Here is a 21,413-nt window from a genome sequence, read left to right on the forward strand (position 1 = left end):
AACAGTAATGCAGCAAAAAGTACTTGAACATTAACCTGAAAACATTCAATGGACTGAAGTTGATGTTACTCTGACTAAAGGTTGAGTGAGGATAATGCATTTTTGTGGGACAGTTAATACATTTCCATAGCTCCTGTGATTTTTTTCTTCCAAAGTCCAGACACTGACATGATAGCATAACAGTACTGAAATGTAAGATAATGCTTATCAATGCAACAAGTCAAGTAGTTACCCCAACAGCTGTGGCTGAGGGGTAGAGTGGTCGTGCTCCAACCCGAATATCAGCAGCTCAATCCCCAGTCTTCCCCATCTGCATGCTGAAGTGTCCTTGGACAAGTTGCTGAACCCCAAATTGTCCCTCAGAGAACAAAAAGTGCTGATAATAGATGCACTGTATAAATGTGTGTGTAAATGGAAAACTGTAATGCATTGTGAAGCGCTTTGAGTGGTCATCAAGACTAGAAAAGTGTTACATAAATACAAACCATTTACTTAAAGCATGATTGTGTCATTTCTGTTCAGTGGCATCACGCAAATGCATAAGTTGTTTAATTTGAAATAGTTTCTCATGGTGCGCATCAGGAGAGAGATGTATTGTTTTAAACCAGAAAAAAGTTTAGGATCCACACGAGTGTGCAACAGAATTATTTCTGCACAAATCCCATAAACAATGGTGTTCTCTAGGGACTATTTATTCAAACAAGAAAGATTACGGATGACTAGTTTACGTCACGAAAATTAATCAGATTATGATGTCGTAAACAATTTCAGAGAGGTGCTTAGTACTCTAGAATACAGCACAGCACAGTGTGATGTTGATTTTAGCACCAATCCACTGCTGACTTTCTGGCCTTTATGACGGATTACAGACTCGCACACAACTCAAGCCCCCATCTGCATACACATGGGTATGCCATTTCCCTAATCCAATTTATATAAAAAGGCACGATTTATCATACCCCCACCTTTTTCTTTCTTCCAGGTTATAATGAGGTATAGAGAAAGAGAAAGGATTAAGTTACCAGGAAATTGAAAAGGTGCAGGAGCAGCCAGAGATGGGAGATTACGGGGGTTTATAATACACAGCATGATGAGGATAACATGTGTGTGTGTGTGTGTTTAACATGGTGTGCGAGGGGGTCCAGCCCATGGGACGTAGTTAGATGGAAGGTGGTGATAGACGTAGCGATACCTGCGGACAAATGAGAGAGCATGAGGGAGGCTCTTTGTTGTGGTTTGCTCCTTACCCTTAAGGAGAGGCCTGTATTCATGTGATTCAACTTGATTATAACACACAGCAAAGTAAATACTATCTGTCAGAGCCTCTGTATGTAAACACTGAGCTTTCATTATCCATTAAATATAATAAAGTATGCACAAGTTTAAAACTTGCACTGAAAGTCCCATTTGGTTTTCAAGGAAATGAATTTGAACCTGACCATTGAGCCACCACTGCCACAGTTTGATGCTTTGTTTCTTTAGGGAGATTTCTGAGCAGAGACAGCAGAGTGGAAAATAAATGAAGACAGACCCCAGAGAGGATGTATGCATGCAAATGATATGTTTGTGTTTGTGATTATGCTTGTAATAGGTGCGCATTTGTATGAATAAATCAGTAATGATGTACTGCATGTCTATTGTTTGTTTCCATTTCAGTGTGCAAGTCTGTGTTTTTGTGCACAGGAAGATGACAGCAGGAGGTCTCTTCAGAAGCACTCTTGCTGTGAATCAGCCCTGGGCTTCCTTTCAAATATAATTACCACTCTGTAATTATTGACTCATTTATTTTATATTTATTTATTTATTAGTTAGTTATTTTTCCAACGTGGGGGCTTGGCTTTGCAGACAATAAGGCAAACATAATGTGCACTTAAGCATAATCATTAACTCTGATTTTCTTATTGTCATTATCCTCACATAATGTGTTTGAAACCTCTAGACAGCATCTCACATGTAGTAATAAGTATGCAGGGGGTGTATGACTTTATAGTCTCCACTGAGCCAGAAAATCAAAGGTGAAGAGAGAAATCTGCTTATTCTGTTTGGCTAATTACACTTTCTGGTCTCAGTCGTCCGTTCTATATAACTATATTCATGGAGTCATATCTATACTGTTATATTTGTTCATGACCCTGTATCTAACTGGTATGTACCACTAAATATTTAGCAGGAATCTGGGGGCTAATGAACAGGCAGACAGTGTTAGAATGAGTCAGCATCAGCTAAACAAAAGCCAGCAATGCCTCATTAAAGATAATAGATGACCATGAAAATATGACCGAAGACAGAACTATTTTGATATGAGGGTCTAGGCTGCAAGTTACACATATTATTCACAATTCATGCCCTGGAGTGATACAGAACCTGCTGCTCCTATTTATCAAGCTGGGAATAGTATATCTGGGTCAGATGAAACCTGTTTTGTGTGATAACAACCTTGACTGTGTAACTATTAGAAAATCCTGTTCAATGTGTCAGCCTCTGAGGTTCGATTTCCCTAAAGGTGTCCATGCTGACATTAGCAGTTGTTAAAGGATGGTACTGGGTTATTATAAGTGGGGTTCCTGTCAGCCTAAGAACAATGTAGTCACCATCTCACCTGTTAAGCTCTGGGTAGGGGCCAACACTGCTGCACCAAAGTTTGATGGGCTGAGAAACAGCCAACATCCCATGACCAGACCAGAAGTCAAAAGTTAGCCAGACTAACGAAAGCACTTCAGTGCATAGATGTACGTATTATTATGCACAGTCTGGGTTGCAGTTTCGTTTTGATGTCTTTTAAGGTGCTTTTAGACATGCACTGAACTCCAGACATTTCTCTGGAGGAAGTGTTTGTGTTAACACAAATGTCTGAGTGAGAGCCTCCAGAGTTGCTGCTGACTTTTCTCCACCTGCCCCTCACATATGAAGTTCCCAGAAACTCCTGAGGAGCAAATGAGAGAACACATCCTCCGCAGGAGTCACTGCGAGTAAGAGGTAGGATTGATGGACATGCGACATGAACATTTCCAAAAAGAAGAAAACAAATATGAAAAAGAAGAGCCATAGACGTTGAAGACACTGATAAAGATGACACAAGACTTTGTGGTTAAAAGAGCAGAGAACCAGTCAATGTTCTGTAAACGAAAACAAGCCAGCAGAATGAATATGTCACGTCCTTCCTTGGCCTGCTGAGCCATCTGGATCCTCGGGAGGATTTGTAGCTGTTGTGAAGGCGTCTGAGCAGAGAATATCCAGCGTCTTTATTCATGTGTGAAAGAAAACCTCTAGAGAAAGCCTGGACCCAGTTCTCCGGAGTTCCTCTGGAGGTCACGACTGAAAACGGCTTTAGTTTGACTGATCAGGGGATTCATACCCTCAGTGACATGTTTTGGTGAATTGTGTGGGCCTATACTAGCTAATTCTAATAGACAAATACCACACAATGCTGAATATGGAAAACATTGTCATAGCACGTTCTGCATCCCCTGACATATGCTACCAGATTGAATAAATATCCAACAGGACAATCAAAGTATCTTTTTCATCCCCCTCTCTGGTCACCATGCAGTAGAGGAGATTAATGTGTGCCCTCATTCGGTAAAAATAATAAAACGATGCACTTTAAAATCAGAGGCCTTCTTACTGTGAAAGTATCTTCACGTATGATTTCATGAAAACATGATTCTTATTTCTACACTTCATTAATCCCTGATTTATCAATCTATGAACTAGATTCTTCATTCAATCAGCTCGAATCACTAAAATTGAACAGATTTTCAGCATTGGTAATGTTTTTTTCTTTAGTTTTTTCTCGTAGCTATGTCACCACAAATCACTATTATCATTGAATAAAGTTTACAAATATAAGTTGATGAAACCATCATTTTAATAACCAAAGTTAAAATAATTCCCCATGAACTAAACAAGCATTAACTAAAAGCTGAAAAAAAGGTCACATGGGAGTGCTCCTCTCCAACCTCCAGCCAGCATGCAAAATTTAATTAGTGTGATGAGTCCCTTATGTATCATTACACCATTCCTTCATAGCCATCTCCCTCTGCTGTGCACTTAATGCAATATCAGGGTTTTACTTTGGCACCGACATGACTGTTAACCTCAGCTGTGTTTTCAATGTCAAACTGGATGCATCAGCAGTGATTCATGGCATTATTAAAGACCAATAAAATCACGGAAAACTATCTGCTGTACACTGCTTGCAAACACTGCACTATTATTTACAATAAAGCATCTTTCTAGTGCTCTCCAGATGAAAGAAAGCCACCGCGGGGTTACATTTGGATGAGATGAAAGATGTATGAATAAGCTGTATGGACGTATATCCTTAGGTGACGGTGGAGAAATCATTTGTGACTGAGTAAGGAGGCCGGATATGGAGACAATCCACAGTGGCTGTGTTGGATTACATGTGTTAAAGGAAGGTTTGGGGCTGTACTAACATTTGTAATGCTGATCACACCATCATGGTATCCTCACACAGGATCAGACATGAAATGAGCTCCTATCCATCTGCATCTCCTGGTTTGTTCTTAAACAAAGACAGCTCATGGCTCAGGGTCCTCTAAGTATTGTCTGGTTTGTTCTTATGTTTGACATAAACTGCACTGACTGTTGTTGCTTATCATTTCCTCTAAGTTTAATATCACAAAACCTCTAACATCGTATTCCTATTCTTGAGTTTAGATTGGTGACTTTGACCTTTTTGACCAAGCGATGGCCATTATTCAGTTAGCAGTTGGTGGTGGGTGATGAGCCCCCAGGTGGCGTAACACCTGAACCGCTTCTTTAGCGTTATATAACCCCACATGCCAACGGGATCTTTACGAACACCATGACCCACTTCAAATGTCACTGCGTCAGCATATACCACTGTCCTATTTCCCAGCATCTATAATAGAAGTGATTCTTTCACATTCATTGTTGGCGCATGGCTGCTGATTCTTTCCTTTCGTGCTCAGTAATACCAGAAGGTGAGTGATATTATTTTTTTTTTTACATCCTGGTGAAGGGCATGATACCGTAGCTGGGTGAAAAAAGCTTCAAGTTAATTCAAGGGAACCTGTACCATTGATGCATGTTGATGCAAAAATAACGAAACCATATCAAAACTCTTTTGCTGGAGCTTAGCAGGTCTACACAGATGGTGTCTATATGATAGTAATATGCATTTTGGACTTTCCTGCATTCCATACTATGAAAGCTCAACACTGCATGGCAAGGCATCTTGAGATTGGCCATTTGCGCAAACGTGCACATTATAGCTCTTTGTGTCCATTAGTGAATTCATTGTTCCATCATAATTCACGTAATATTTGTATTAAACTCTATATACATGTTGCACGCATGTTACATAATAAATGCTGGTCTGGATTTGAATGAAGTCTTATTCACTTGTGAGCTGGAGACCACTGCTCCGCACACCTTCACCTGCATTGTCAGACCACGATGAGGAGGAAGAGAAACTAGACCCTTTGTCCATTCATTCTTCTTTTCAACATTGCAAGTGTTAATAAAAACTGAATACTAGGTGTCCACAGATGATCCACTTTTCATGGCTGAGGATGATTATGAAATGTGTCCATCATTATTTTATGGTTCATAGATTTTTTCAAACGCTAATGGACCTAATTGATTAAAGGGTTGGTGATAGTGTGGCCGACTCCCAGTAAACACTACTGTGTTGCTTGCTGGCAATGCCCCTGGATTCCCACTTGGAACAATAATTGTCACAAAATAATACTCCCATACATAATTGGTTCAGTGACAGCCTTACTAATCTAGCACCTCCATGAAATAAATATGAGTCATAGGGAGAATAAAACAGATCTTTGAAGTTGCAGTCTAACAGATATCTCTTATGTGATCAAGGGGCAAAAAGGTTTTTCATTTTTTACCTTGACTGGTCAGTGGGATACATTGGAAGCAGGGCTGAATGACAGCCCCATATGCTCTCTTACAGTAATACATCTATATGCTACACAAGTCAGGTCAGCTCACTTCTTTCAAATTTCCCAGCTAGAATTTTTCTGGTCTGAAGTTTTCAGCTGTAACTGACACAGACTAAAGTGGCATCACTTGAGGCAATTGATCAGAACCTGCATACTGTCCTCTGGAGTTCCAAAAGGCTTATTGTTTTCACATACAAAGTGTTGTCTACCCATAACTGAATGGAAAAAGAAAATAAACTTGTGAAGGATTTCCCCTGAAGAGTTTTAGGAATGCTCAAGCAGAGTGCTTGTTGGATCATAGCTGTTGAGTCCCTGGGCGGTCACAAGTGTGTGCAGTTTTTTGCAGTGTTCACCATCACACATCATCACAGTAGAGCAAGCACAACCAATTCTTGAAGTGACTGAAAAGTGAAGGGTTTCAACTTTCCCTCCAAGCCCCCTTTTTTTTAATAATGATGCCTTGGAAGAAATATTGTCTGAAAGTTTTCAATGATGATTGTGTCCTGCCCAAAGTTGTGTCCTACTTTTGAGTGTAACAGGTTGGAAAGAGTCGAAATAGTGCACAGTATATTATGGGTATCTACAGTTGTGTTGTTAAGTCAGGATCATCATCAGAAAATTAAAGAATAACATCATGTTTAGGAAATGTTGTAATGTTGCTTTTATAAATATCCTAATTTTGGGTTGACAATGAAACACGGACATTCGGTATTCCAGTGTTAGGAAGAGTCCCTAAAGAATGATCCATTTAATGGATGGTAAACTCATGTCTCTTCATTTCTGTGTATGGTTCCTCATGTGTTGTTTTCAGCATCAGTCTGAACCAAAGCCAAAGCTATGAACCTAAGATGAGGAATTAAACTCATCAGAACTCATCCTCCAGTGTCTTCCCTTCAATGTTCTCCTTGTCTAAAGTCACCTGGAAGTAATTGTCATATCCCTCTCTCAGCAATAAATAAAATACCAGTTTAGTGTTCTCAAAAAGGTGTTTGAACACCTCCCAGTTTTATGATAAAACAGTGAACAACACCTCACACAGTGCTACATAACTTTTTTTTGACATAAACTACTCTCAATGTCAGGAGTGAAGCTTTCGTTTACTGAGATTAGAGGACACAGGCCAGTGGAACCGAGTGAGGAGACACATCCAAAACACTATGTATTATTCATCCTCCACCTTGTGCTACTGTATTCCTCAAATAACATCAAGGATACAAACTGGCACAGATCACAGTATGAGGGCTCCTGCTTTGTCTGTTGTCTGACTGTGAGGGGCGTGATTATCTCAAACACTTCTGACCAGATCAAATCTCAAGATGAGCTCACTGGGTTTGGCAAACACACCTAATAACATACACAACACAGGGATTAAAGTTTCAAAAAAAAAATCTGTGTGAAAGGGTGGTGGGGTTAACATTCCCCTGGCCCACTGATTTATCCCCATATGAACAGAGTCTGTCAAAAACGGCCCCCCTACCTCATCAATGAGCCACTTTCAAATAAAACCCACTGTACTATGAATTGGCTGAATGTTTTTCTACTGAGACATATGCATCCACATGTCCAATACGCCCTGATAATCAACATTTCAAATTCAACACCCGACAGTCAGGGATAATCCATTGCTTGAGTTTTAACTAAAGCTTGACTGAGATACTAGATAATCAAATTATATGTGCCAGTTAGGAGTGCCATCACACCAAAATTGTTTGATCTTAAACATGCGTGCATGTGTGGGAGAAAGAGAGAGAAAGAAAGAGAGAGAGAGAGACGAGTAAATCAATGCAATGAACTTGGGTCCTTCTCATTTGAAATAGTCTAATAAAAACATCAAATCAATGTTTCGGTCAGCGATAATACTGTGACAACAAATAAATCAATATATGTGAAACACTGTGAAGTGTAAATATTTCAGTTCAATATGAAACTATATTGGGTTAGTGTATTTCAGCTGAGTAGGCGGTCCTTCATTGCGGCTTAGGATGCAATAGCGTTCCCTCTTGAAATGAATGTTACATTGCTGGAGAGACATTTTGGCCAACTGTTCTTTGCTGAATTCTTTTAATTGTGCAAGAGTTTTTGATCCCTTGAACCCTTTGGATAATTGTCCTATGTAACCCATATGCAATTAAGCATCATGAACTTCAAGACTTTCTGGGACAGTAAAATTCATGGTTCCTTCAATGATTGCAAGTGATCCAGAAAGGAGGAGCAAACAGCCCCAGACAAGCTTTATGTTTTTTTATGAAATTCTGTGTTAGCTTTATGCTGGAATTGGAACCCACGTTCTCCTATGACTCATCAGTACACAGAATATTATCTCAAAATTGATGGGGGTAATCAAAATGTTGTTTGCCGAATCTAAGTGGTTGGCCAGTCACTTCTGGTGAGGACCACCACTGTTCCTAGATTTCTCCATTCAAGCAATGACTTTGTATCACTTCTTTAGATCACAGGATTATGTGTTGTTTTTGAAAAAGCAATTTCAGTGATGCTCAAATGAATGAATGAATTATTTTTGTTGATTTAGAAACATGTGGGCAGTTCCTAAATCCATCAATCATAATTTAAAAACTGCATTTTGTGTTTACTTGGGTCATCTTCATCTGATATTAAAATTAGTTTGACGATCTGATACATTCAGTCACATATACCAAAAAAACCTCTGAATAATATTATTAAATAATATTTAGATCACCATGCTTCTGCGAGAACAGCTCTGTAGATGGTTGTTTATTTCATTTTGGAACACAATTTTTATTTTATATCACCCCTAGAATTAGTTCTGCCAGTTTGCTCCTCTGGTCAACATACGATAATTGTGCAGAGAGGTTGTTGACTCATTCCGTGATGTGAGGGGGAAGTTTAGCTCACCAGCAATGAGCACACAACCTTCGAGCTACTGTGAGGTACAATGTGAGTTAATTACATTTTTAATGAGATTGGGATACATTTAGGCAGCATGTGTAGTAACTTGATATCCCATTCAGAACTCCTCCTTTCTGCTCGGGACACCGCTTATTCTGTATTGAGTGAGTCAACAAATGACATTTCTAATTGAGAAACATCTGGGGTGAACTATGAGTTATTCTTGAGTCTGTTTCTGTGTGTATGGTGCTGATGAAATTGAATGCAATAACTGTCACTGTCCTCTGACCTGTTGGTGATATGTCTGTGCTGTTGGTGTGTTGTCTCAGTCAGTCCAATATGTGACTGTTCAACTGCAGTTCAGTCAAGGCTGCAGCTGGATACAAACAGCAGAGCTCATGCCTTAAGTATTGCTTAAAATAAATGCATCAGCAGGGTGTGAGTCCAGTTGCAAGTGGGCCATGGTTTAGTGTTGGGTAAAAACAGGAAGGTAAAACTGAACGAGTCAGAGGGGAGTGTTGAGAAATATAAAAAAGACACATGAGATGTGGCTTGTGAAAATTTCCGTCCTACATGTGCAAAAACACCACTCGAACGTTATTTGTTTTTACAGCCTATTTTTTCACCAATGTAATTCCTTTGTTGTGACGTGATTTCCTATTTTCCCCCGACAGAGCACATTCCTAGTTAACATGTCACTCGCTCCTACTTTATCACACACACAGGGGCTGGGATCTGGGTAATGTAGCAGAGGTTATCTTATCAAGTGTGCGAATGGTCAAGTCGTGCAACCAAAAGCAGCGTGTCCATTCCTCACTAAGTGGAGCACAGCCATCAGGATTTATTTTCCTCACAAAGACGCCGTGGCAGTTTGAAGATTTGTTCTGTGTTTAGGGCTGATGGGTCTGATGATCATTATGAATCAAAGACAGAGATGATGGAAATAAAAAAGAGAGAGCATGTTTTGACATACTAATGCAGCCAAACACATGTAAAGTGTGAGGTATCCTCTTACCTCTCGTGTGTGTATGTGGTTCTTTCCTTGCGCACTCAGTGGTGCCTCGACCAGGCTCCTCAGGAAGACGGGAAAAACAAGTAGACTCCTTTGTTCACTCGAGAGCTAAAGCTGTCAGCTCTCAAGTGATGCTCAGTCAGAAAGCATGGGGATTAAGCTATTTATTTTTTGCAGTCTCTGGACAGTTTGTTATTGTTTTATTATTCTGTCTCTAACACTCCCTATAATCCCCATTATATACAGATTACCTCATTTGAAAAGAATTCATTGGGTATTACCCTCCTTTTTACCTTGGTCAAAGAAGAAACAGAGAAATGGTTTTTCGTGCATACACACATACACACATTGTACTGTTCTATAGACAGCATGTGTCTAGCTAATAAGATATGGTTGGGAGAGCGGACAGCGGACTGTTGTTGCACATGGTGTTCGGATAGAATATTATAATGGAATTGACTGAGGAGCTCATTGAATCCATTAGCTGAAACAATTGATGGTTTATAAAGCACAATCCCATCGGACAAATCCTGGCATCACACAGCTCTATGATAAAATCAATCTCCTACTTATAACAGTGACACAGCAATCAGTATAATGTCATATCTGTAAAAGTAATTAAAAAGATTAGACATGATTTTCATTGTATGTATGCGATTAAAGTTGACTATATTGTCAAAAATGTGATAATCTAGTTTACAGTGATTAAACATTTTATATAAAAGAAATAATCAGCTGATGAACATGGTAATGTGAAAGCGGTCATCATCTCTTTGGGGTATTTTTGGTCTTTTTTATCCACTTTCGCTGTCTTCACTACGACTGTTTTGATTCAAGCTCACCACTTCTATCAACTCTTTTTGCAGCTGCAACCAGCTTTCCCTACTCAGAACGAAAATGGCTGACAAAGCAACAAACTGGTGGTCACATAGAGCAGTCAGAATTTGAAGAGACTGTTTTCCTTTCCCGAAGTTGGTAAAGTCAAGGAAAGCAAGTATTTGGTTTTTATTTGTCAGATGGAAAGTAACAACTTAAAATGACTGTGAAAACTGCTCTGTGTCAGCTTGGTGTATAAATGTGCATCTGTAGCTAGCGTATTTATCTAACTTGAAATCATTAGACTATATAGAGATTGACAACATGTCTCGACTTCCTCCCACTATCCAGAAGCCAAAATATTTCTGACAGGAATCTTGACATTTTGCGTATTTGGAGCCAAAGCGATCAGGGGATGGAGGCGTAGTGGAAAGGTCCCACTGATACACGTGCTCGAGCAATCTCTAGTCAGCTGTCAAACATGATGTTTCACCCTGTTTCTATACACTGAATAACTACTTAATAACAAAGTTAACAAAAATATGAACACTTAAACATGCAGCAATAACATGACACGCCGGAAATTACAGAATCATCGTTTAAGCAAAATTTATTTTACATGAAGATTACCTTGACTTTTTTGTTTGCCCATGTCCCATCCACTAACATGGATGAAACACTCATACAAACATAAAAAAAAAATATGTGCACAGCAGGTGTTGTGGTGATAGAAAAAATCAATTAACAAGCTCCAACACAGTTTAAAACCCAATAAATCAGATTAAAAAAATTGGTTAAACACAGTTTAAAGCCACAGAATAAAACCATCAACAGACTCAGCATGTGTAATGGTTGCTGGCAGGTTATTCCAGAGCCGACAAGCCGTTACAGAAAGTGCCCCGTCTCTGCCTATTATTTCCATGAGCAAGGCACCGCCAACATGTCGTGGTGTGAGGACTCCGATGAAAAGGAGAAACACATTTTGTAAAGGTTTGAATAGCTGAGATTACAACTGCAAAGTCAAAAAAATTATATTTACAAAAATGAAAGACACAACACCAAGGCATCACTATTTTCTGAAATCACAAAACAAATGTCAGCCGTTGTTCAATAGAAAAGTTTGTTATTGCCACTTTTATAATGGATTATAATTTGATATAATTATTTGTCAAACTAGAATTAAAGTAAACTAGAAGAATGCTTTTTTAAAATTATTTTCCTGATGAGCGAACAAGTGGTAGAAGCTACTAGAACAGCTGCCAGCACAGCTCATGACATCATGACTGACTGTCAATAACCATTAATGGGTCAATGTTTCAGCCTAAAGCTCCCATGAATACATATATTAATATATATATATACAGCAGGATCACCTGTGAAAGTCTATGAAACTACAAAACCAAATATCAAATCAAAGTGAGATCAGCTAAAACCACCGCTGCCAAATGACAATGTGAGCAATGGTTTGAACAACTCGCAAAAGCAAAAACTGACGATGAATGATTTTCATTCATCTCAATTTTGTACAAATTACAAGAAAGTTGCGTTAGTGGAAAACAAAATAGAGTGTTTCAGTCTTTTTTTCTGACTGGACGTGAAAGACTGGCCAGGTTCACAAGAAGGTTGCCCTCTCATAAATCTGTCATCGGCGCGGCACACAGTAGAACCCAGGCCAGCCTCAGCTGATTTACACCCTGCGGGGAATGATAGGCAGACAGTCGGGCTAACAACCCCTGCTCCGTGTCTGGACAACGTTGCGGCACAGAGCGGACATGCTCATGCTGGACGGGTAAGAGGAGGCTGAGGGAGGGGGGTCGTAGAGTGGAGGGTGTTCCACTTGAGCTTGTCCAGGGAGAAGCAGCCAACAAAGGCCCAGTTACAGTACACAGTGGTGATGGAGAGGTGTGGAGGGAAAAAACACAGGCTTTGTATCTGCTGAGTAAGGCTGCACAGGGTGTACATATGTGGGGGGGGGGGAGTGTTGCCATGTAACTATGGGCAAGTGCAACTGTGTATGAGGTAAGTGTGAGAGCATGTTTTGGTCTGTGAGTGTGTGTATGTGTGTTAGTGGTAATGTATATGCGAGTGCATCTCGCAGTGGGAGGATGAGTGAACATGAGCGGGTGTGTGGGCTGAGGGAGAAGCATTGCATGTGGTGTACATTCTGGGTATTTACTGTGTATCTTCATTGTTTGTGTGTATTTATATTTTGCATGTGCATATCTGTTGGTGGGTGTGACTGTGCACTGTGTGAAGCATGGTAATCTCATGTTAATATGTCACTTCCTGTCTCTGCCTGCCGCACAGAGCTGCTCCACCCCTCACCTGAATAATGCAGAGTTGCTGTAGTGAACGTGTCTGTGCAGAGAACCTCCCGCTGTGTTGTGCATGTGTGGAAGGCAAACTGTGTGTAAACTCCGCAGCCAATTCTCCAGACTTTCGCCGGAGGTCATGTCTGAGAACGGCTTATGTGACTGTTTAATAAGTGGAGCAGCCGTTGTGGCGTTGACTTACTATCCGCACAACAAATTCAATTCACATGCGATCTCAATAAATTAAGGATGCAGGGGACAATCATGTGGGAATATAAAGTATCATTTTGTTATGGGTCTGCTAAGACATTGGATTTGCACTGTACAGAATCAGCAAAATGGGACGTCTGTCTGATTGAGTTTGAAGAGATCAATTCGTATATTTTATTAATAATTAGCTGCAGTTTCAAGTTTCATACATGAGGATGATGTGTAGGAATCAAGTCTTTGTCCTTCTCTTTGCTTTGCTGCATGGTGGCAAACACTCTGAGAACCCAGACCCTCTGAGGCTCCTAATGCCCCAGCTTCAGGCCCCAGTGTGCATATTCAACACTAAATTACAATTTCAACTGTAACTGAAATGACAAGGTCATTTCACTGGGTCCTGCATTATTATTATGGCTCCCTTGTTTAATTCCTTCATTAAAGGAAAAGTTAAGATTATTTTCTCATGGGTCTAATTTTGTAGCTCTGTCTATCAAGCAGTTATGATAGCACAAGAATACACAGATCAGCTGCAACATGTAATCAGGTCACAGTTTTTTGATAGAGCTGGAACTGAAACTACAGAATAAGTTTAAAATCACACTGATGGTTCTGAATTAACTTTTTCCAAACAGGTCATGGATTTACAAACAGACAGAACCTGTTGTGGCAACATTTAAACCTGTCACCTGTTTTCAACAACCATTAGTTTCCCTTTAAGGATTTTTATCATGATGTGTTTAAACTGTGCTTCTTTCTAAATAAGACTCTTGGATTTGGTTACCTGATGGAGTCGTGAGACCTATACAATGTGCACACAGTTGATGATCTTGATCAGGGTGTTGGCAACCTTTTTGTTTTAGTTCTTGGGTCAGCTTTCACCTTCATGCTCATACCACTGGCTCTTTAATGCATCCTACACGTTCATTTGGCTGCAAAATTTAACTGCAAACTGTCAGTTCTCAGAATCACGTTGCTGATTTCTTCGCAGCAACACAATAACCCACAATCTTAAAGTTCTCCTACGATCAAGACTTTTGCTTGTAGATATGATTAGGCATTGGAATTTATTATATTATCTTTTTTTAACTTAATGACAACAAACACATAATTTCTAAATCAAAGCAACATAAGTTTTTATCAATTAATATACAAACACTGTTGTCAGCCCCTATAGACGTAAACAAGTAGTGACAAATACATGACACAAATTAAAATGCCTGTGAAGCAGTGTTTTGATGTGATGTTTGATTATTAATTAACTATTATTAAGCATCAAGTTGAAATCAAAATGATGTGTTATGTGGAGCTCATGAGCACAAAGAGGGAATGAATACACAGCTGTCACTTTCCTCTGAAATATTCATGCTCCTCCCATGGGGGCGCTCTTGAGTCAGAGAAAAATGGAGTGAGGGATTTTCTCTGACAGAGAGAAATGACAAATGCACACACACACAACATACAGAGAGAGAGACAGGGAGAGCGGGCACGACAGTGAACAGGACTGGGGCCCTGGCTGCTGCCCCTCTCCCTCTGTTCGTGCAGACAGTGTGTACCTTGCAGAGCTCAGCGTCTCTGGGAGGAGCTGCTCTTTGTGCAGCACCCAGCTGTATTGTTTCAGTGTGTGACTGTGCTGGGTGTAGGGAGCTTTCCCAGGGTTTGTCGATGCTGTGCATGGAGCTCTGCATTTCGGTTCCAACACAGAGCCCCTTCCTGTCATTCACAGCGGGTTCCTTCCTCCATCTAAACACCCCCCACCAAAAAAAAAAAAACCCCACCAGAAGTGATACATGTATGAAATCAGCCCCTTACACTGATCCATTCTTATGGAAGATAGGCAGAGGATGGATGGATGGGGATGTGGGGATTATATTACTACCGCATTTCTCTGATTGAGAAATCTAAATAAAACTGCAGGTGGCCATTATATGTTGGTCTGGCTAATTTAACACTCTGACATGTCACAAGTGTAAAAGGTAATGTGTGCACAGGAAAATGTTCTTTAATCATCAGCAAGGTTCACACTATTGTTTCCAGTTTTCTCATCAGCTCTCCCCGGCTCCCGGCCACATTGACAACGTCTTCAAGTTCACTGTAACGTGGTCATTTTCATTTGTTCAAGCCACATGTCTGTGTGCGCCCCCATCTCATGCGAGCGTCCTTCCTCCTGTTGGCTTGTTGTAGAAAAAGAAAAAGAGAGAGGGAACAGAAAGGAAAGATCCTTTAAAGATAACCTTTAAAGTGGCCACTCTCAAATTTGCTCAAGCCCATCCATCTAATAAATCAGCTTTGAGCATTTGCATGGATGAATGTGCTTGTGTTAATGTGTAATGTAGGTTAAGACAAGAAACTACAGGGGAAAAGGGCTACAATTTAACCCTCACTTTAAAATTCAGAAACAACAGCTTCAAATGAACATTTTCTCATGTTTTTAGAAAAAAAATGTATAAATCAGGGTATGAACGAGACATGAAGAATCCCCACTGTAAAAACCCTCATAAGACAGACAGGAAAACTTGTAAAGTTTGGTGAACAGAGCACTCATTGGAGTGAAGTATGGGACAAGTCATTTTGAGAGAACAGTCACTGAATATTTGTATTGTAATTACATCTCCAAACACAGACAGACAAACAGAAGCAAAATAACATTTTCTTTCCACTGCTCTGAAAGAAAATTTATTATGGTAGCATAACAGCACAAAATCTCTCGATTAAACAGTGCCTGTTAGTGTCTCACCTCAAAATAAAAAAAAACAATTGAATTAACAAGAATACAACATTTTAGTTGTTTTTCGTTTGAGACGGTTAAAGAACTTGAAACTCCTCCTGACATAGGTTGTGTAGAGGGAGGTATAGCTTCGAAACCACCAACACAAAATGAAACTAAATGTTCCAATGACCTCTAAACTGGCTGTATGTGTATTTATAAAAGCTGAGCTAAATTTGTCTTAGTCATACTCAAGGAAAGGACAAGGCCACACATGACTTTCAACAAAATAGAAAATGAGCAAAGAAAAATATCTGGGAATTAGTAACAGTACTGTGCATAGATGAGAGGCTGACATCAGTCTCCATTGCTGAGATGCTGAGACAAGGTACAAGTGTCGGACGTCTCACTGATCCGAATTCACCTGATCATAAAAGAAATGACAGCACAGAGAACCGTGAAATCATCTTCTGTAATTCTGAAGTGTTTGGAATAAGGTTGTTGCAGATCGGATTTTTTGTACTGTTAGGTATAATTCATCCATAGTTGTTTAATTATGTTTGACATATATGCAATACAATACGTTCATTGGTTTCTTTGTGTTAAAAATGTGTAATTCAAATGGATGGAAATCTTATATGCAATGAAAATGTATAATTCTGAAATACTGGGAAAATGTGTATGTGAAAATGTGTGTTTACGTATGCTTATGTTACACTCAAGCTTTCTGGGGTTCATAAGGGGAAAGTAGCAACAGCATGAAATATAAAGTCAAATGAAATGAAAATAAGACTGTATACACATGTATAAGTGTATAAGTTGGGGTATATACAATAAAGACCCTGTGGATTCCACCTACACAAACAGCTGCAGACCGACACACACATACAACATGCTGCAACATATGGGCACAAGCATGCAAACTAATCTCCTGATCCCTACTGTGGGTTTACCACTGCTGTATTATCCACAACAAGGGCTCAAGGTGAAGAACAGCTGGAGTAGGTGTGAAACAAAGTGGAAAGCAAGTAAGCAAAAATATGCCCAACTTTTTTAATTTGCTCCACAGGGTTCGGGAGGCAATTAGAGGCAACACTTGCTGATAAAACAAAATGTCCTTGTTGCTGTCTGTCAGTGCAGAGGGACAATGGGATGGGTGGACTGATGAGTCACAAAGGTCAGTGCATTTAAGTCAGGCATCATTTCTTCACTCACCATTACAGAACATATTCTGCAGTAGAGCCAGTTACAGAGCAGCTGCTACTTGGTGAAACCACAGCTCATACTAACACCTTTACATCTAAATGTTAAAAAGAAGGCAACTTAATAAGTCAGTCTACTTTCTATTGATAAAAGCAGGTTTTAAAAAACGTCCTGCTTCACGTACACCTTGTTAATGCAAACAGTGGTGTTTGTTGTGGCGCCAGAAATAGAGAATGGCATGCTTATGTCTGTTGATATCAGGGTACAGGGCCTCAGGCAGGGCAGCGTTACTAAGGATGGTTCCATGAAAACAACGAAAGAGAAAAAAAACAAGTGCCACCACGCATCTTTACACAATTAGTAATTCCCACAAAGTGAAGAGTTACTTTGACCCATTTATATCAGCTGACATGACTTTCTGTTGCAGCCACTGTGACGTTGTTGTACATTAGGACAGTGGCATTGATTTGAAATAATTTATGCATTTCATTTTGTGAAATCAATAGCGCTCCATGGTACAGAGTAATAAAGTGCCATACAGAGTGCATAACCAGTCCAAAGTTTTAGCAATGTCCCTTAAAACCTCAAATGGCGAGTTGTTAAAAAAAGAGACAGAACAAGAAAGAGAAGAAAAGATTATTCACCAAAAACTTACAAATCATGCAGCCTATGTCATAGAAAACAGGCTTTTCCCAGGGATGAATACCTCGGTTAACATATAGTTTCCCTGCAGGAATGTTGTTACTTACTATTCTTACAGGCGTCCCAACAACAAATTCCCTGAACAAAGGCAGCGTGGAACAAACTCACTGATGCATCCTTTGGACATCATTGCACTGTAGTACTGTATATTTTTTTAATGCAACATTTTTGGAACAAACATTCTGATATTCAATTTTCCATTGCAAAAACATCTTAAAATGTTGTTCATCAAGAAAATGTAATTATTCCTTGTTTTTAAAATTGTTTAACCATCCATTCATATTTTATGCTTTAATTTCATAAACACAGACTAATTTAAATAACAGCTGGAAAAATGGAGGTGCTTTACAATGTTCTACCATTAGTGTAAAACAACAGACTGCTATTTGAAGCACCCTGCACTACATGATAAATATCAGTTACTTGTATTGAAGCTGTGTATTTAAAACAACTGTTATCATCCAACATCATGCAACCATCTTACCTTAAAAAAAACTTTTGATGGCCGTTTGTGTGAGATGACAATGATGAGTCTCCCAATGATGTGTTTGTCATTCCCACTCTGTCCTGAACACCTGTTCTTGCTCGATGTAACATTGGAGTGATTACTGGAAAAGCAAAGCTGCAATATAGTCACGATCAGTCCCAGCACGTTCAAGAGAAATTTGCCAAACTGGAGATCAAAATTACTCAGATGTCATTAAAAAACAGTCTTTATCTCTGATAATCATCACGAAACGATGTATTATTTTTATTCATAATCAATTAAACACTGTTAACATGTTTGTTACAGTGACAGTAGTTGTGATTTTAAAAAAATGGCGATCATGGGGAGTATCCTCTGCTCAGCCATGTTTGAGTTTATTGAATGGGTAACCTGATGAACCGCACACACCTAACTATAAAGACCACTGCAGCTGCTCACTAAAAGTTCCATGGCGTTGCTTGAGCAATATCTTTTCAGGAAGTCTAACAGAAAATAAAGCTTCTGAGCCATTTCTGTGGAATGATTTACAAACGTGAAAATCCAATACATCACCCATAAAACTGCCCTCACCAAATATCTTGTATTTATGTCCACTTGTACATGCTAACGTCCCCCGGCGGTGTGTCTGGACAGTTCTTATCATTCACTAACGGGTGTGTGACAGGGGCTGGGTCGCGGAGGAGGACATGTAACTCATTTCCAGATAATGGCAGGGCTCTGTCTCCCCTCGCCGCTGTAGCAGGCCCCATTTGCCAAGTCATCAATCCACTTGCAGACACACCACGCCCCCGCAGCCCTCACTTATCACCCCAAAACTACCACAGCGCACTCTAAATAACCGCTTCCCCAGCACTAATCTGTTCCAATCCCCCACAACGCCTTTCATCCTCGGCATCAAGTCCTTTTCCATCTTCTTTTCTTTCCACATTTTCTAACGGAGCCTCCCATGATAACGGCCTTGTGACAAAGGACCAAATGTTTCACTCCCCCGTTTCATCTCCTGGAGGTGGCAGCGTGGAATTTTGTTTGAGATTCGTGGCGAATGCCTGGTGATGAATTCAGATATTAGAAGGTGGAGGAGGGAAAGGATGATGATTCGATCTCCTTGGGTGGTCTGCCCTGTTTAAAATGACCTCAAGCTTCATGAGGAAAAGTAACAACAGTGGATTACAGGAGGGGAAAAACTGAGGGGACGTTGGCAGATACATTCAGACGCTTGCTGCTGCCGTGCCTGGTAGATCTCGGGACAAGTCAGCATGACAGGGACATCACAAGGAAATGTTACAGTAGGTCTATAGTTACTGGAAGGTTCAGCTGGTCTGCCACTTTGCGTTTGTGAGCAGCGCTAAGCAGACACCCTACTTTGATTAAAGGTGTTTATACTGGACATCTGATCCAGTGTGACAATAGGCCTGGGTCCGACTCTAACATGAGGCCAAACACGCAGTAATAAGGACCAGGCCAGGCCAGGCTCCCTCTCCCCTTGAAATGTGACATTGTGAATCAGTCTCACAGAACCTGACAGAAATAGCCTGCGCCGGCACGGTCACTCATTTCCTTTTCTTTAGCTTTTCCCCAAATAGTCACCAGGAGAATAATTTGTGGTGGGGCACTCCGAGGGGGTGACTGGATGATTCAAGGCCACGTGTGTGAGGCGACCCTATTATCTGCATGGTAAACCTTTGACGAGCTGTGATGCAATCAGGAAATGATGCTGGGAATTAGCAGCATCTAATGTTACAGTGCCATTGATGGTACGCTGATCCGTAGTAATTTGTTATGTGTCATACAATCTTAACCAAAGCCGATATTTGACATCTGCTTCTTTTCAGATTTTTTTTTTTTTCACTTATTCACTGCAGGGACGAGAGGGGGCATGCACATGTGGAATGTTTCCACAACCAACGACATTTGAGCTCGAGACTTGCACATTTTCATAAGACTTGAGCCAAAGAGGTTCTAATTGAATAGTAAACGTAAAAATCCAGAGGCACAGAGTTCACTTCCCATCTCTTCATCCAGCCTCACATCAAACTCAGACCATTCCTCCAGAGAAACGTGACAATTTAGTTTGAATGGATAGAATTGACTAGGAGGTTATAACCGGTCACAAACTGGTCTGGCATGTGTCTATGATGTTGCACAGACTAAGACATTGTGTGTTTCTACACCACAGTGATAGATTCAGCAGTCCTAACCCTGTATCTCATTCAGAGCGGGCTGCAGCAGAAATGAGATCTCTTCCTGTGTCTTAGTGATGTCTCATGTGTTTTTAATAATATATTTGCCCCATCAGCATTTCACCTCTCAGGATGAGCCTGTGTACTCTAATGGGCAAAGGAAGCAGGAGCAGACAAATAGCTTTTAAGAGGTCTCAGTGAGGAATGATGGTGGGGAAGACGTATGCCCAGCAAAATTAGATCAATCCTGGAAAAGAAAGAACAACTTGTGGAAACGTGTGGAACTTACATGAGCACAGAAGTCATTTAGAGGAGGTAATGGGTGAAGCTGCTTCTTACATTCGTCAACATTTATAACCTTTGATTTTTTTTTTCTTCTTTTTCAAAACATGGATAAGGAACAACAAGAATATAATTCCAAAACAACCCTCCATTAAAGAAACCTACCAACAGAAGATAATTATTTGGATTTATATGTGGATATATATTGGCTGAAAAAGAAAAAAACATTTTTACAATACAATGCTCCCATGTTTAGATTAACACGTATGACGTCCTACTCCTGGAGAGAGTTCATCACAAAAAATCAGCTTAATAAAGATGAATGATGTAACCATTGCTGTTCTGATACATTTGGATGAAATGTCACAGTTGCTCTTAGCTGTTGTCAATGTGTTAGGAAGAAGAGACAAACTATTTAGATTTTATGTCAAAAGTTTATTTCTATAGGACCTTTCAACCAATGACTTTAGTTTAGTTTTTACTAGTTATTACATGTTTCCAAATCCTTTCTGTCTTTATAATGTATCGTATTCATGTGTTATGACCCTTAGATGCAAGACATTTTTTCCTGTCTGAGTGTCCCATTGGCTGATATATATATAAGTTTTTCCTTTTTTTTAAATATAGGCCAAAAGGTTATATGAGATTGGGCTCATTGCAAGCAAAGTTGTTCCTAGTATTAAGAGTTCCTG

General features: G+C 39.9%; 1 long non-coding RNA gene across 1 annotated transcript; it reads right to left on the reverse strand.

The window, feature by feature from the left end:
• Window positions 1-14,360: 14,360 nt before the first annotated feature.
• On the reverse strand, window positions 14,361-18,890 carry LOC138411876 (uncharacterized). The gene is made up of 3 exons (XR_011244368.1): window positions 18,830-18,890; window positions 18,257-18,394; window positions 14,361-15,334 (listed from the first exon to the last, which is right to left on the reverse strand). It is a non-coding gene; the product is annotated as an uncharacterized lncRNA (long non-coding RNA).
• Window positions 18,891-21,413: the final 2,523 nt, after the last annotated feature.

Source organism: Paralichthys olivaceus, chromosome 10, assembly GCF_024713975.1.
Source record: "Paralichthys olivaceus isolate ysfri-2021 chromosome 10, ASM2471397v2, whole genome shotgun sequence".
Classification (NCBI taxonomy): domain Eukaryota; kingdom Metazoa; phylum Chordata; class Actinopteri; order Pleuronectiformes; family Paralichthyidae; genus Paralichthys; species Paralichthys olivaceus.